Source organism: Phyllobates terribilis, unplaced genomic scaffold, assembly GCF_046119375.1.
Source record: "Phyllobates terribilis strain yellow unplaced genomic scaffold, ASM4611937v1 Scaffold_5__5_contigs__length_657084704, whole genome shotgun sequence".
NCBI classification, from domain to species: domain Eukaryota; kingdom Metazoa; phylum Chordata; class Amphibia; order Anura; family Dendrobatidae; genus Phyllobates; species Phyllobates terribilis.
In genome coordinates, this window is record NW_027362765.1 from 655,114,749 (window position 1) to 655,128,436 (window position 13,688).

The window sequence follows — 13,688 nt, forward strand, 5'->3', positions numbered from 1 at the left end:
AAAGAGGTGGAGTTATGCAGATCTAAAACGCGTGGATTGCAGCAGCAGCAAGCCGAAAAGTGCAGGCATGTAAGGGATCTAGAGGTTGACAACATGTCTTCTTAACGGGAGTCCAGGAGCTCATCTCCACAAATGGACTTTTCAGGATCCTTGGGTGGCTCCGTAGTTTGAAACCAATTCTGGTTATCGCTTCTCGGCCTTTTGGCACGATCTATCAGGTTTACCTGTGTGGTCTTGCCTGTGAGGTGCTCTTGGTACCCTTTCTCTCGGCCTGGGGGGATCGTTCCTTTTCGGAGGGACTTAACCCCCCTGCTGCTATTGGGAGGAAGGATTAGTCCGGGAGCAACGGGAAGGGATCCCATGAAGGCTTGCGCCTTTCAGAGAGAAGAGTCGGTACGTTCCTGAGTGAAGGATGCCGGCAACGCTCACATATTCATCGGGTGATGCCCGGATGCGGAACACCGTGAGGATTGAAGTTGGAGCAGGATCGAGGACGGAGAAGAATTTGTATTATATCTGCCATAGGATTCTGCTTGGAGTTCTGGAGTTTCGGCGGGAAGACATATTCTGCTTCCAGGACAATGAGTACAAGGGGACTTACACCATCACCTTCAAGAGCCAGGGATGCTGTCACCAACTCGTACAAAAGGTAAATGAGAAAAACTACTTGGATGAATTGGATGGACTAACCTTTTGTCTCTTGTATGCCTATGACGAGATCCCTATCGTGGTGCATTTCCCGAACCCCTTTGTGGAAGCTGCAGACATCTCGACCTACCTTATCCGTTATTGTGACGATCTGAGATACCTGGGCACTGTGAAGAACGCGGTAGGCTTCTGGTGCGGCAAGAGGAGGTACATGGCCCGTCTAAAGAGGGACCCAAGCGGAGTGGGAGGAATGCTACACCCTCCCTCAACATTTGTGATCGGTAAGAGCAGAGGCTACTTATTTTACCCTGGAATGCCTGTATGTTGCAGGAACTGTGGACAAATGGGTCATACCCAAACGTCCTGCACGGGCAGGAAAGTAGACCGCTGCAATAATTGCAGCTGTTACGGACATTTAATGAAGGACTGTCCCGTTGGGAGGAAATGCAATCTTTGTGGTGAGGCGGGGCACATGTTCCGAGGATGCCCCAACAGGACCAGGACCAGGACCTACGCAGAAGCTGCATCTTCTGCAGCTGAGCCGATGCGCCCGCCGGTCTTCACTGGCGGGCCTGCGTCGGAGGGCGGTTCGAAGGGCGAGAAGGCTGGGATGGACCAGGGAGCCGGAGGCCCCTCTGGGGCGGCCCCTGCATCGAAGTCCCTTAACGATGGGCGGACCTCGCATGGACCGGAGCGGAGGGGTCCTCCTTCTGGGAGGGTATCCTCCGTGTCGATGGTTCCCGATACCGATCCTGTTGGGCTGGAGGGTGGTGCCCCTGTGCGGTTGGCTACAGGGGACCACGCAGCGATGGCCTCAGGATCTTCCAGGGCGATTAGCCAGCCAGATGAGGGGGCTTTGCTTCTAGGTGGCGAACATCAGGGAATCGGTGTTGGTGATCTTATCCTGATGGACCAGTCTCTCCCGCTGGAGGAGGTCAAGGAAGAGGAGGACTGTACCAGTGACCTGGTGGAGTCTGCCCCGAAAAAGAGACGGAATGTCGAAGCCCCAGCGTCTCCTGGAATGTGGCTGGGAACCGTGACCTACGAGGGGGCAACCGCCGGCTCACAGAATATCGAGTCGTTTGGGTCCTCTAGCCCGGATGTCCTGGAGCAATTTGACATACAGGGCTTTGAGTCAGGTGTCCTCATGGAAGATCCACCACCCTGACCTATGAATGCCGACATTAAGACTTGTCTCACTGAATGTGAGGTCATTAAAGAGCCCAGTTCGTAGGGCTGCTCTATTCAAGTATTTAGAAACCGCTGACTTTGACATTTGTTTATTACAGGAATGCGGGATACAACATGCACTAAATTATAATGACATCAAGACAGATTGGAGACTGGGGCCCTCCATCTGGTCTGGCTCCAATGACAACAAGTCAGCGGGGGTGGGCTTCCTCTGTCGTGGGAGAAATATTACTGTAAATGCTGTCACAGAAATAGTACCAGGCAGAGTGGTTTTAGTGCATTTTAAATTTAATGGTTTTACCCTACGTGTAATGAATATTTATGCTCCCCCTGATAAGCAAGAGAGAATTAATTTATTTGGGATATTGCCATTGTACTGTACTGGGTCATCTCCCCTGATCGTAGGGGGTGATTTTAATTGTCTTTGTGCTAGTGAACAACGAGCGGGGGGTGACCCTTTACGCAAATTGGATAAGTCATGTCATCTATTGAAAGATTTTATAACTGATTTTAAATTATGCGATGCGTGGAGGTCACTCCTGCCGACGGACCCTGGTTATACGTGGTCCGGAAGAGGGGTGTCCTCCAGGATCGATTTTATTTTCCTATCAGATGATTTTAACCCTGTAAAATGTGTTTTAACATCAAATATATTTTCTGACCATAAGGGCTTGGAGGTGCACCTAGAATACCGGGATGAACAGAGGGTCAACAGGGGCCTCTGGCGTCTAAGTACTTACCTGCTGGAGGACCCTCTGATTCGACAAGACTTTGGTAAAGCCTATCAAGCCTGGCGGCGACAAAAACCTTCTGATGCCCCTATGGTAACCTGGTGGGAAAATTTGAAAAAAAAAGTCAGAATGTTTTTTATAAAAGCAGGGAGACGTAAAGCTAGAGAGAAAAAAAGATGTTTTAGTGATCTTAACACCAAACTACAAACACTTTTTAAATTCAAAGAGCTAGGGGTGGAGGTGGGAGATGATATTGCTAGCCTAAAAACTGAAATCCAGAACTGCATAGACACAAAGGGGAAAGAGATTATTTTTAACTCTAGAGTGCAGCACTTGGAGGAGGGGGAGAAGTGCTCTCGCTTCTTCTTCAAAAAAGTCATGGATAAAAGAGAAGTGATCACAAATCTAGAGGGTGAAACATCTATGCAGGGAATGTTGAATGCTACTTTTAACTTTTATAAGCATCTTTTTAGTAAAAAGTGTATAGATGAGTCCTTTTTATCTGATGCTCTTAATGATCTCGATTTTAAGTTAAATTTTACAGACCAGGAGTTTTTAGAACGCGATATTGTTTTAGAGGAATTATTTTATGTTTTTAAAAGTTTCTCTAAGGGCAAAGCACCTGGGTGTGATGGACTACCTGTAGAGTTTTATCTTACTTTTTGGGACATTTTAAAAGAGGACCTTTTTATGCTTTTTAAAGAAGTTTTTATTTCTGAACAGTTGCCATTTTCGTGGAGGAGAGGAGTGGTGTCTTTGATATATAAAAAAGGTGATCGCAGTGCTCTAGCGAATTGGAGACCCATAACTCTCCTAAACGTTGATTACAAGGTACTTGCTAAGGTGGTTGCAAACCGGCTCAGGAATGTCATTGCCAAACTAATCCAGCCTGAGCAGGTTTGTAGTGTACCAGGCAGAAGTATTTCAGAGGTTTTAAACGTATTAAGGGATGTAATTTGGTATTCCAGAGACCGGGGTCAAAATGTAGCCCTTTTAGCCCTAGATTTTGAAAAAGCTTTCGATAGAGTCTCTCATAGATTTCTTTTTAGAGTTTTAAAAAGAATGGGTATCCCTAATATGCTTTTAAATTGTATTAAGATTTTATATAAAAATTGTTTTAGTCAAATTTCTCTTAATGGCTTTTTAACAGATGGAGTTCCCCTTGAGTCCGGAGTGAAGCAGGGATGCCCCTTGTCGCCCATCCTGTTCATCTGCGCCATGGAGCCCCTGCTGAGCGCAATAAGAAAAGACAAAGTGATTAGAGGGGTTCCTGTTCCTGGCGGAGGTGGCAGTGATGTGAGAGTCTTTGGCTACATGGATGACGTGACGGTTGTGTGCGTGGACCCTGCTTCCCTCCGGAGGGCGGTGTTGCGCATTGATTTTTTTTCCCAGGCATCCGGTTTTAAACTTAATTTAAATAAATCTGAATGTCTGACTTTGGGATCCTGGGACACCGCCCAACTCCCGCAGCTCACTATAAAACGAGACAATGTAAAAATTCTTGGAGTTGTTTTTAACGAGGAGAATGTGGGAACTCAAAGCTGGGAGAATGTCATAGAAAAAATGTCAAAGAAAATATCATTTTGGGGTTTGAGGTCCCTAACAATGGAGGGGAAAATTTTAATTATAAAATCAGTGTTGTTACCCCTCATACTGTATATAGCTATGGTGTACCCCCCCTCTGATGTTTTAATTAAAAAAATGACTAGGATGATCTTTATGTTTTTATGGAACTCCAAAATGGAAAAATTAAGGCGGGAAATAATGAGGAAGAATAAAATGAACGGCGGAAGGGATGTCCCCGACTTACATATTTATTTGTATTTAAATTATTTCTGCTTTTGTTTCAAACATTTTAATGGTAATAGTGCGCTAAGTTATTTTTTAAAATATACTTGTGGGATGATTTTTAAAAGATGGTTTAAGTTGTCGTTGAATTCCCCTGTTTTACTATGCCCCCCCAAACACCAAGCAATCTTAGAAAAGACTGTTCGATTTTATAGCCTTGGTGATTTTAATATGGACATTTTTAAAGACCGCAAGAAGCTTTTATCTTTTCTGAGGAGGAATGAAGATGTGACCCCCATAGTAAATTTCTCAGAAGAGAGATCGAAGCAAGTTTGGAAGAATGTCTTCGGGAAATTCTTAGCAAATGGACATAAGGATATCGCATGGATGGTGGTCCACCAGTGCCTCCCCACCAGAGAGTTTCAACACAGGAGAGGCCTGGTGGCCAGAGCAAAATGCCCCAGAGACTCATGTGTTTATGACGAAACCACCTTGCACCTTATGTGGAATTGCCCATTTGCACAGGAACTTTGGCACAAAGTTGGGATTCTTTTAAAATGGACTTGCGGTTTAAGAGATTTTAACCATGAATATGTTTTATATGGCCTTTTTAAATGTCCGACCCCTCAACAGTATTGTATATGTTGGTGTATGATTAACTGTTTTAAAGACGCCCTTTGGAAGGCACGCAATATTTTACTTTTTAAACGTGATGCTATTTCTGTGAAGGATTGTCTTAAAATTGCTTTTAGCCAGATGTATATTTATTACTTGAGGGATGTCAAATGTATTGGGAGAAGGGATGCCAATCGTATATGGGGTTTTTTATGGGTGGAATTCTGTGTTTTAATAATGTACTGTTTGTGTTGTTGTTTTTGATTGTAAACCATCTTTTACGCACTTAATAAAATATGTTGAAACCTGATCTGTTCTTATCAGTTTAATATCTGATACGTCCCCTATCTGGGGACCATATATTAAATGGATTTTTAGAACAGGGAGATGGAAAAAGAGCTTGCTCTGTCCACTCCACGCATTGACCTGGTATTGCAGTATCTCCAGGACCGGTGCAACCCTTCTTTAATGCAGTTTCTAAAATCAGAAAGAATTGAATTCAATGTTTTTTGTTCATTTTGCTTGTTTGTCGGATTTTGGGATGGACTCTTTGGCTTTGCTTTTCTTCTCCTCATTGGATTTTTCATGTTCAAAGTTGCAGAAGCCAGATTACAAGCTCATTTTGGTTCAACTTCAGCAACTGTGCATTGCATTGCCATGTAATGTGATGCAATGCTATCTTTCTAGCTCTCCCTTTTTACTTCCTTTTGGATAAACAGACATATTAGGCAAGCATTTTGGAGCTTTCACCTAAATAACTACAGGTGGTGAGATAAGCTGCACAATATAATTGACCTTTCAGTATATTGTTGCACACACACCATCTATTTAGCAAATGCCCTTGTTATCAACAGCAGCCTTTTAAACTCACCTGAGCTAACAGGTATGTGCGCTGGTTACTCTGCTGCGCTTAAAATTTCTTTTTTGGTTTGCTACAATGCCTTTTCTGAAACGTTGTCTCCTTCTGCTGGAACACTGACTTCTTTCATTTAATGCCTGCAGACTATAAAAGAGAACCCAACCCAAAAAGTTTGGTTGATTAGTCTGTGGCATTCTGTTAAACTGTTGCTTATGGCGGTCTCTGTCAGCTTCTCAGCGACATTCAGCCAGCCAGGTATCCTGCCTGCAGTAGATGGAATGTGGCAATGGAACGCTGGCTGCGCGTGTCATAATAGGCTCTGAGCCTTTATATACCTGTGCACAGCAGCAGCCACCTTCAGTCTGCTGCTGGACAGCCAGCAGCAGCAGCAGCAGGAGAGGTATGTAATCAGGAGCCCTCCTGCTAAGGGTAGACAGCTGCTCGTTCCACCCCACCCCCCGCCTTAATTGGTTCTCCTCCCTTCCAACGGTGTTGAGGCGGGTGGGAACAGCAGGGGGTGAAGGTGCTGTGTTTAAAGAGGTGGAGTTATGCAGATCTAAAACGCGTGGATTGCAGCAGCAGCAAGCCGAAAAGTGCAGGCATGTAAGGGATCTAGAGGTTGACAACATGTCTTCTTAACGGGAGTCCAGGAGCTCATCTCCACAAATGGACTTTTCAGGATCCTTGGGTGGCTCCGTAGTTTGAAACCAATTCTGGTTATCGCTTCTCGGCCTTTTGATTAAAATCAAGTGTAGTATCTGTTCTTATCAGTTTAATATCTGATACGTCCCCTATCTGGGGACCATATATTAAATGGATTTTTAGAACAGGGAGATGGAAAAAGAGCTTGCTCTGTCCACTCCACGCATTGACCTGGTATTGCAGTATCTCCAGGACCGGTGCACCCCTTCTTTAATGCAGTTTCTAAAATCAGAAAGAATTGAATTCAATGTTTTTTGTTCATTTTGCTTGTTTGTCGGATTTTGGGATGGACTCTTTGGCTTTGCTTTTCTTCTCCTCATTGGATTTTTCATGTTCAAAGTTGCAGAAGCCAGATTACAAGCTCATTTTGGTTCAACTTCAGCAACTGTGCATTGCATTGCCATGTAATGTGATGCAATGCTATCTTTCTAGCTCTCTCTTTTTACTTCCTTTTGGATAAACAGACATATTAGGCAAGCATTTTGGAGCTTTCACCTAAATAACTACAGGTGGTGAGATAAGCTGCACAATATAATTGACCTTTCAGTATATTGTTGCACACACACCATCTATTTAGCAAATGCCCTTGTTATCAACAGCAGCCTTTTAAACTCACCTGAGCTAACAGGTATGTGCGCTGGTTACTCTGCTGCGCTTAAAATTTCTTTTTTGGTTTGCTACAATGCCTTTTCTGAAACGTTGTCTCCTTCTGCTGGAACACTGACTTCTTTCATTTAATGCCTGCAGACTATAAAAGAGAACCCAACCCAAAAAGTTTGGTTGATTAGTCTGTGGCATTCTGTTAAACTGTTGCTTATGGCGGTCTCTGTGAGCTTCTCAGCGACATTCAGCCAGCCAGGTATCCTGCCTGCAGTAGATGGAATGTGGCAATGGAACGCTGGCTGCGCGTGTCATAATAGGCTCTGAGCCTTTATATACCTGTGCACAGCAGCAGCCACCTTCAGTCTGCTGCTGGACAGCCAGCAGCAGCAGCAGCAGGAGAGGTATGTAATCAGGAGCCCTCCTGCTAAGGGTAGACAGCTGCTCGTTCCACCCCACCCCCCGCTTTAATTGGTTCTCCTCCCTTCCAACGGTGTTGAGGCGGGTGGGAACAGCAGGGGGTGAAGGTGCTGTGTTTAAAGAGGTGGAGTTATGCAGATCTAAAACGCGTGGATTGCAGCAGCAGCAAGCCGAAAAGTGCAGGCATGTAAGGGATCTAGAGGTTGACAACATGTCTTCTTAACGGGAGTCCAGGAGCTCATCTCCACAAATGGACTTTTCAGGATCCTTGGGTGGCTCCGTAGTTTGAAACCAATTCTGGTTATCGCTTCTCGGCCTTTTGGCTAAGATCAAGTGTAGTATCTGTTCTTATCAGTTTAATATCTGATACGTCCCCTATCTGGGGACCATATATTAAATGGATTTTTAGAACAGGGAGATGGAAAAAGAGCTTGCTCTGTCCACTCCACGCATTGACCTGGTATTGCAGTATCTCCAGGACCGGTGCACCCCTTCTTTAATGCAGTTTCTAAAATCAGAAAGAATTGAATTCAATGTTTTTTGTTCATTTTGCTTGTTTGTCGGATTTTGGGATGGACTCTTTGGCTTTGCTTTTCTTCTCCTCATTGGATTTTTCATGTTCAAAGTTGCAGAAGCCAGATTACAAGCTCATTTTGGTTCAACTTCAGCAACTGTGCATTGCATTGCCATGTAATGTGATGCAATGCTATCTTTCTAGCTCTCCCTTTTTACTTCCTTTTGGATAAACAGACATATTAGGCAAGCATTTTGGAGCTTTCACCTAAATAACTACAGGTGGTGAGATAAGCTGCACAATATAATTGACCTTTCAGTATATTGTTGCACACACACCATCTATTTAGCAAATGCCCTTGTTATCAACAGCAGCCTTTTAAACTCACCTGAGCTAACAGGTATGTGCGCTGGTTACTCTGCTGCGCTTAAAATTTCTTTTTTGGTTTGCTACAATGCCTTTTCTGAAACGTTGTCTCCTTCTGCTGGAACACTGACTTCTTTCATTTAATGCCTGCAGACTATAAAAGAGAACCCAACCCAAAAAGTTTGGTTGATTAGTCTGTGGCATTCTGTTAAACTGTTGCTTATGGCGGTCTCTGTGAGCTTCTCAGCGACATTCAGCCAGCCAGGTATCCTGCCTGCAGTAGATGGAATGTGGCAATGGAACGCTGGCTGCGCGTGTCATAATAGGCTCTGAGACATTATATACCTGTGCACAGCAGCAGCCACCTTCAGTCTGCTGCTGGACAGCCAGCAGCAGCAGCAGCAGGAGAGGTATGTAATCAGGAGCCCTCCTGCTAAGGGTAGACAGCTGCTCGTTCCACCCCACCCCCCGCTTTAATTGGTTCTCCTCCCTTCCAACGGTGTTGAGGCGGGTGGGAACAGCAGGGGGTGAAGGTGCTGTGTTTAAAGAGGTGGAGTTATGCAGATCTAAAACGCGTGGATTGCAGCAGCAGCAAGCCGAAAAGTGCAGGCATGTAAGGGATCTAGAGGTTGACAACATGTCTTCTTAACGGGAGTCCAGGAGCTCATCTCCACAAATGGACTTTTCAGGATCCTTGGGTGGCTCCGTAGTTTGAAACCAATTCTGGTTATCGCTTCTCGGCCTTTTGGCTAAGATCAAGTGTAGTATCTGTTCTTATCAGTTTAATATCTGATACGTCCCCTATCTGGGGACCATATATTAAATGGATTTTTAGAACAGGGAGATGGAAAAAGAGCTTGCTCTGTCCACTCCACGCATTGACCTGGTATTGCAGTATCTCCAGGACCGGTGCACCCCTTCTTTAATGCAGTTTCTAAAATCAGAAAGAATTGAATTCAATGTTTTTTGTTCATTTTGCTTGTTTGTCGGATTTTGGGATGGACTCTTTGGCTTTGCTTTTCTTCTCCTCATTGGATTTTTCATGTTCAAAGTTGCAGAAGCCAGATTACAAGCTCATTTTGGTTCAACTTCAGCAACTGTGCATTGCATTGCCATGTAATGTGATGCAATGCTATCTTTCTAGCTCTCCCTTTTTACTTCCTTTTGGATAAACAGACATATTAGGCAAGCATTTTGGAGCTTTCACCTAAATAACTACAGGTGGTGAGATAAGCTGCACAATATAATTGACCTTTCAGTATATTGTTGCACACACACCATCTATTTAGCAAATGCCCTTGTTATCAACAGCAGCCTTTTAAACTCACCTGAGCTAACAGGTATGTGCGCTGGTTACTCTGCTGCGCTTAAAATTTCTTTTTTGGTTTGCTACAATGCCTTTTCTGAAACGTTGTCTCCTTCTGCTGGAACACTGACTTCTTTCATTTAATGCCTGCAGACTATAAAAGAGAACCCAACCCAAAAAGTTTGGTTGATTAGTCTGTGGCATTCTGTTAAACTGTTGCTTATGGCGGTCTCTGTCAGCTTCTCAGCGACATTCAGCCAGCCAGGTATCCTGCCTGCAGTAGATGGAATGTGGCAATGGAACGCTGGCTGCGCGTGTCATAATAGGCTCTGAGCCTTTATATACCTGTGCACAGCAGCAGCCACCTTCAGTCTGCTGCTGGACAGCCAGCAGCAGCAGCAGCAGGAGAGGTATGTAATCAGGAGCCCTCCTGCTAAGGGTAGACAGCTGCTCGTTCCACCCCACCCCCCGCCTTAATTGGTTCTCCTCCCTTCCAACGGTGTTGAGGCGGGTGGGAACAGCAGGGGGTGAAGGTGCTGTGTTTAAAGAGGTGGAGTTATGCAGATCTAAAACGCGTGGATTGCAGCAGCAGCAAGCCGAAAAGTGCAGGCATGTAAGGGATCTAGAGGTTGACAACATGTCTTCTTAACGGGAGTCCAGGAGCTCATCTCCACAAATGGACTTTTCAGGATCCTTGGGTGGCTCCGTAGTTTGAAACCAATTCTGGTTATCGCTTCTCGGCCTTTTGATTAAAATCAAGTGTAGTATCTGTTCTTATCAGTTTAATATCTGATACGTCCCCTATCTGGGGACCATATATTAAATGGATTTTTAGAACAGGGAGATGGAAAAAGAGCTTGCTCTGTCCACTCCACGCATTGACCTGGTATTGCAGTATCTCCAGGACCGGTGCACCCCTTCTTTAATGCAGTTTCTAAAATCAGAAAGAATTGAATTCAATGTTTTTTGTTCATTTTGCTTGTTTGTCGGATTTTGGGATGGACTCTTTGGCTTTGCTTTTCTTCTCCTCATTGGATTTTTCATGTTCAAAGTTGCAGAAGCCAGATTACAAGCTCATTTTGGTTCAACTTCAGCAACTGTGCATTGCATTGCCATGTAATGTGATGCAATGCTATCTTTCTAGCTCTCTCTTTTTACTTCCTTTTGGATAAACAGACATATTAGGCAAGCATTTTGGAGCTTTCACCTAAATAACTACAGGTGGTGAGATAAGCTGCACAATATAATTGACCTTTCAGTATATTGTTGCACACACACCATCTATTTAGCAAATGCCCTTGTTATCAACAGCAGCCTTTTAAACTCACCTGAGCTAACAGGTATGTGCGCTGGTTACTCTGCTGCGCTTAAAATTTCTTTTTTGGTTTGCTACAATGCCTTTTCTGAAACGTTGTCTCCTTCTGCTGGAACACTGACTTCTTTCATTTAATGCCTGCAGACTATAAAAGAGAACCCAACCCAAAAAGTTTGGTTGATTAGTCTGTGGCATTCTGTTAAACTGTTGCTTATGGCGGTCTCTGTGAGCTTCTCAGCGACATTCAGCCAGCCAGGTATCCTGCCTGCAGTAGATGGAATGTGGCAATGGAACGCTGGCTGCGCGTGTCATAATAGGCTCTGAGCCTTTATATACCTGTGCACAGCAGCAGCCACCTTCAGTCTGCTGCTGGACAGCCAGCAGCAGCAGCAGCAGGAGAGGTATGTAATCAGGAGCCCTCCTGCTAAGGGTAGACAGCTGCTCGTTCCACCCCACCCCCCGCTTTAATTGGTTCTCCTCCCTTCCAACGGTGTTGAGGCGGGTGGGAACAGCAGGGGGTGAAGGTGCTGTGTTTAAAGAGGTGGAGTTATGCAGATCTAAAACGCGTGGATTGCAGCAGCAGCAAGCCGAAAAGTGCAGGCATGTAAGGGATCTAGAGGTTGACAACATGTCTTCTTAACGGGAGTCCAGGAGCTCATCTCCACAAATGGACTTTTCAGGATCCTTGGGTGGCTCCGTAGTTTGAAACCAATTCTGGTTATCGCTTCTCGGCCTTTTGGCTAAGATCAAGTGTAGTATCTGTTCTTATCAGTTTAATATCTGATACGTCCCCTATCTGGGGACCATATATTAAATGGATTTTTAGAACAGGGAGATGGAAAAAGAGCTTGCTCTGTCCACTCCACGCATTGACCTGGTATTGCAGTATCTCCAGGACCGGTGCACCCCTTCTTTAATGCAGTTTCTAAAATCAGAAAGAATTGAATTCAATGTTTTTTGTTCATTTTGCTTGTTTGTCGGATTTTGGGATGGACTCTTTGGCTTTGCTTTTCTTCTCCTCATTGGATTTTTCATGTTCAAAGTTGCAGAAGCCAGATTACAAGCTCATTTTGGTTCAACTTCAGCAACTGTGCATTGCATTGCCATGTAATGTGATGCAATGCTATCTTTCTAGCTCTCCCTTTTTACTTCCTTTTGGATAAACAGACATATTAGGCAAGCATTTTGGAGCTTTCACCTAAATAACTACAGGTGGTGAGATAAGCTGCACAATATAATTGACCTTTCAGTATATTGTTGCACACACACCATCTATTTAGCAAATGCCCTTGTTATCAACAGCAGCCTTTTAAACTCACCTGAGCTAACAGGTATGTGCGCTGGTTACTCTGCTGCGCTTAAAATTTCTTTTTTGGTTTGCTACAATGCCTTTTCTGAAACGTTGTCTCCTTCTGCTGGAACACTGACTTCTTTCATTTAATGCCTGCAGACTATAAAAGAGAACCCAACCCAAAAAGTTTGGTTGATTAGTCTGTGGCATTCTGTTAAACTGTTGCTTATGGCGGTCTCTGTGAGCTTCTCAGCGACATTCAGCCAGCCAGGTATCCTGCCTGCAGTAGATGGAATGTGGCAATGGAACGCTGGCTGCGCGTGTCATAATAGGCTCTGAGACATTATATACCTGTGCACAGCAGCAGCCACCTTCAGTCTGCTGCTGGACAGCCAGCAGCAGCAGCAGCAGGAGAGGTATGTAATCAGGAGCCCTCCTGCTAAGGGTAGACAGCTGCTCGTTCCACCCCACCCCCCGCTTTAATTGGTTCTCCTCCCTTCCAACGGTGTTGAGGCGGGTGGGAACAGCAGGGGGTGAAGGTGCTGTGTTTAAAGAGGTGGAGTTATGCAGATCTAAAACGCGTGGATTGCAGCAGCAGCAAGCCGAAAAGTGCAGGCATGTAAGGGATCTAGAGGTTGACAACATGTCTTCTTAACGGGAGTCCAGGAGCTCATCTCCACAAATGGACTTTTCAGGATCCTTGGGTGGCTCCGTAGTTTGAAACCAATTCTGGTTATCGCTTCTCGGCCTTTTGGCTAAGATCAAGTGTAGTATCTGTTCTTATCAGTTTAATATCTGATACGTCCCCTATCTGGGGACCATATATTAAATGGATTTTTAGAACAGGGAGATGGAAAAAGAGCTTGCTCTGTCCACTCCACGCATTGACCTGGTATTGCAGTATCTCCAGGACCGGTGCACCCCTTCTTTAATGCAGTTTCTAAAATCAGAAAGAATTGAATTCAATGTTTTTTGTTCATTTTGCTTGTTTGTCGGATTTTGGGATGGACTCTTTGGCTTTGCTTTTCTTCTCCTCATTGGATTTTTCATGTTCAAAGTTGCAGAAGCCAGATTACAAGCTCATTTTGGTTCAACTTCAGCAACTGTGCATTGCATTGCCATGTAATGTGATGCAATGCTATCTTTCTAGCTCTCCCTTTTTACTTCCTTTTGGATAAACAGACATATTAGGCAAGCATTTTGGAGCTTTCACCTAAATAACTACAGGTGGTGAGATAAGCTGCACAATATAATTGACCTTTCAGTATATTGTTGCACACACACCATCTATTTAGCAAATGCCCTTGTTATCAACAGCAGCCTTTTAAACTCACCTGAGCTA

The 13,688-nt window shown here is 44.5% G+C and overlaps 7 non-coding genes across 7 annotated transcripts; all 7 read left to right on the plus strand.

Annotated features, from left to right (window-relative positions):
- Positions 1-5,246: 5,246 nt before the first annotated feature.
- On the plus strand, positions 5,247-5,436 carry LOC141150530 (U2 spliceosomal RNA). The gene has a single exon (XR_012246707.1). It is a non-coding gene; the product is annotated as a U2 spliceosomal RNA (small nuclear RNA).
- A 1,115-nt stretch (positions 5,437-6,551) lies between these two features.
- On the plus strand, positions 6,552-6,742 carry LOC141150159 (U2 spliceosomal RNA). The gene has a single exon (XR_012246427.1). It is a non-coding gene; the product is annotated as a U2 spliceosomal RNA (small nuclear RNA).
- A 1,115-nt stretch (positions 6,743-7,857) lies between these two features.
- On the plus strand, positions 7,858-8,048 carry LOC141149147 (U2 spliceosomal RNA). Its single transcript, XR_012245456.1, has one exon. It is a non-coding gene; the product is annotated as a U2 spliceosomal RNA (small nuclear RNA).
- Positions 8,049-9,163: 1,115 nt separating this feature from the next.
- On the plus strand, positions 9,164-9,354 carry LOC141149148 (U2 spliceosomal RNA). The gene has a single exon (XR_012245457.1). It is a non-coding gene; the product is annotated as a U2 spliceosomal RNA (small nuclear RNA).
- A 1,115-nt stretch (positions 9,355-10,469) lies between these two features.
- On the plus strand, positions 10,470-10,660 carry LOC141150160 (U2 spliceosomal RNA). Its single transcript, XR_012246428.1, has one exon. It is a non-coding gene; the product is annotated as a U2 spliceosomal RNA (small nuclear RNA).
- A 1,115-nt stretch (positions 10,661-11,775) lies between these two features.
- LOC141149149 (U2 spliceosomal RNA) lies at positions 11,776-11,966 on the plus strand. Its single transcript, XR_012245458.1, has one exon. It is a non-coding gene; the product is annotated as a U2 spliceosomal RNA (small nuclear RNA).
- A 1,115-nt stretch (positions 11,967-13,081) lies between these two features.
- On the plus strand, positions 13,082-13,272 carry LOC141149150 (U2 spliceosomal RNA). The gene has a single exon (XR_012245459.1). It is a non-coding gene; the product is annotated as a U2 spliceosomal RNA (small nuclear RNA).
- Positions 13,273-13,688: the final 416 nt, after the last annotated feature.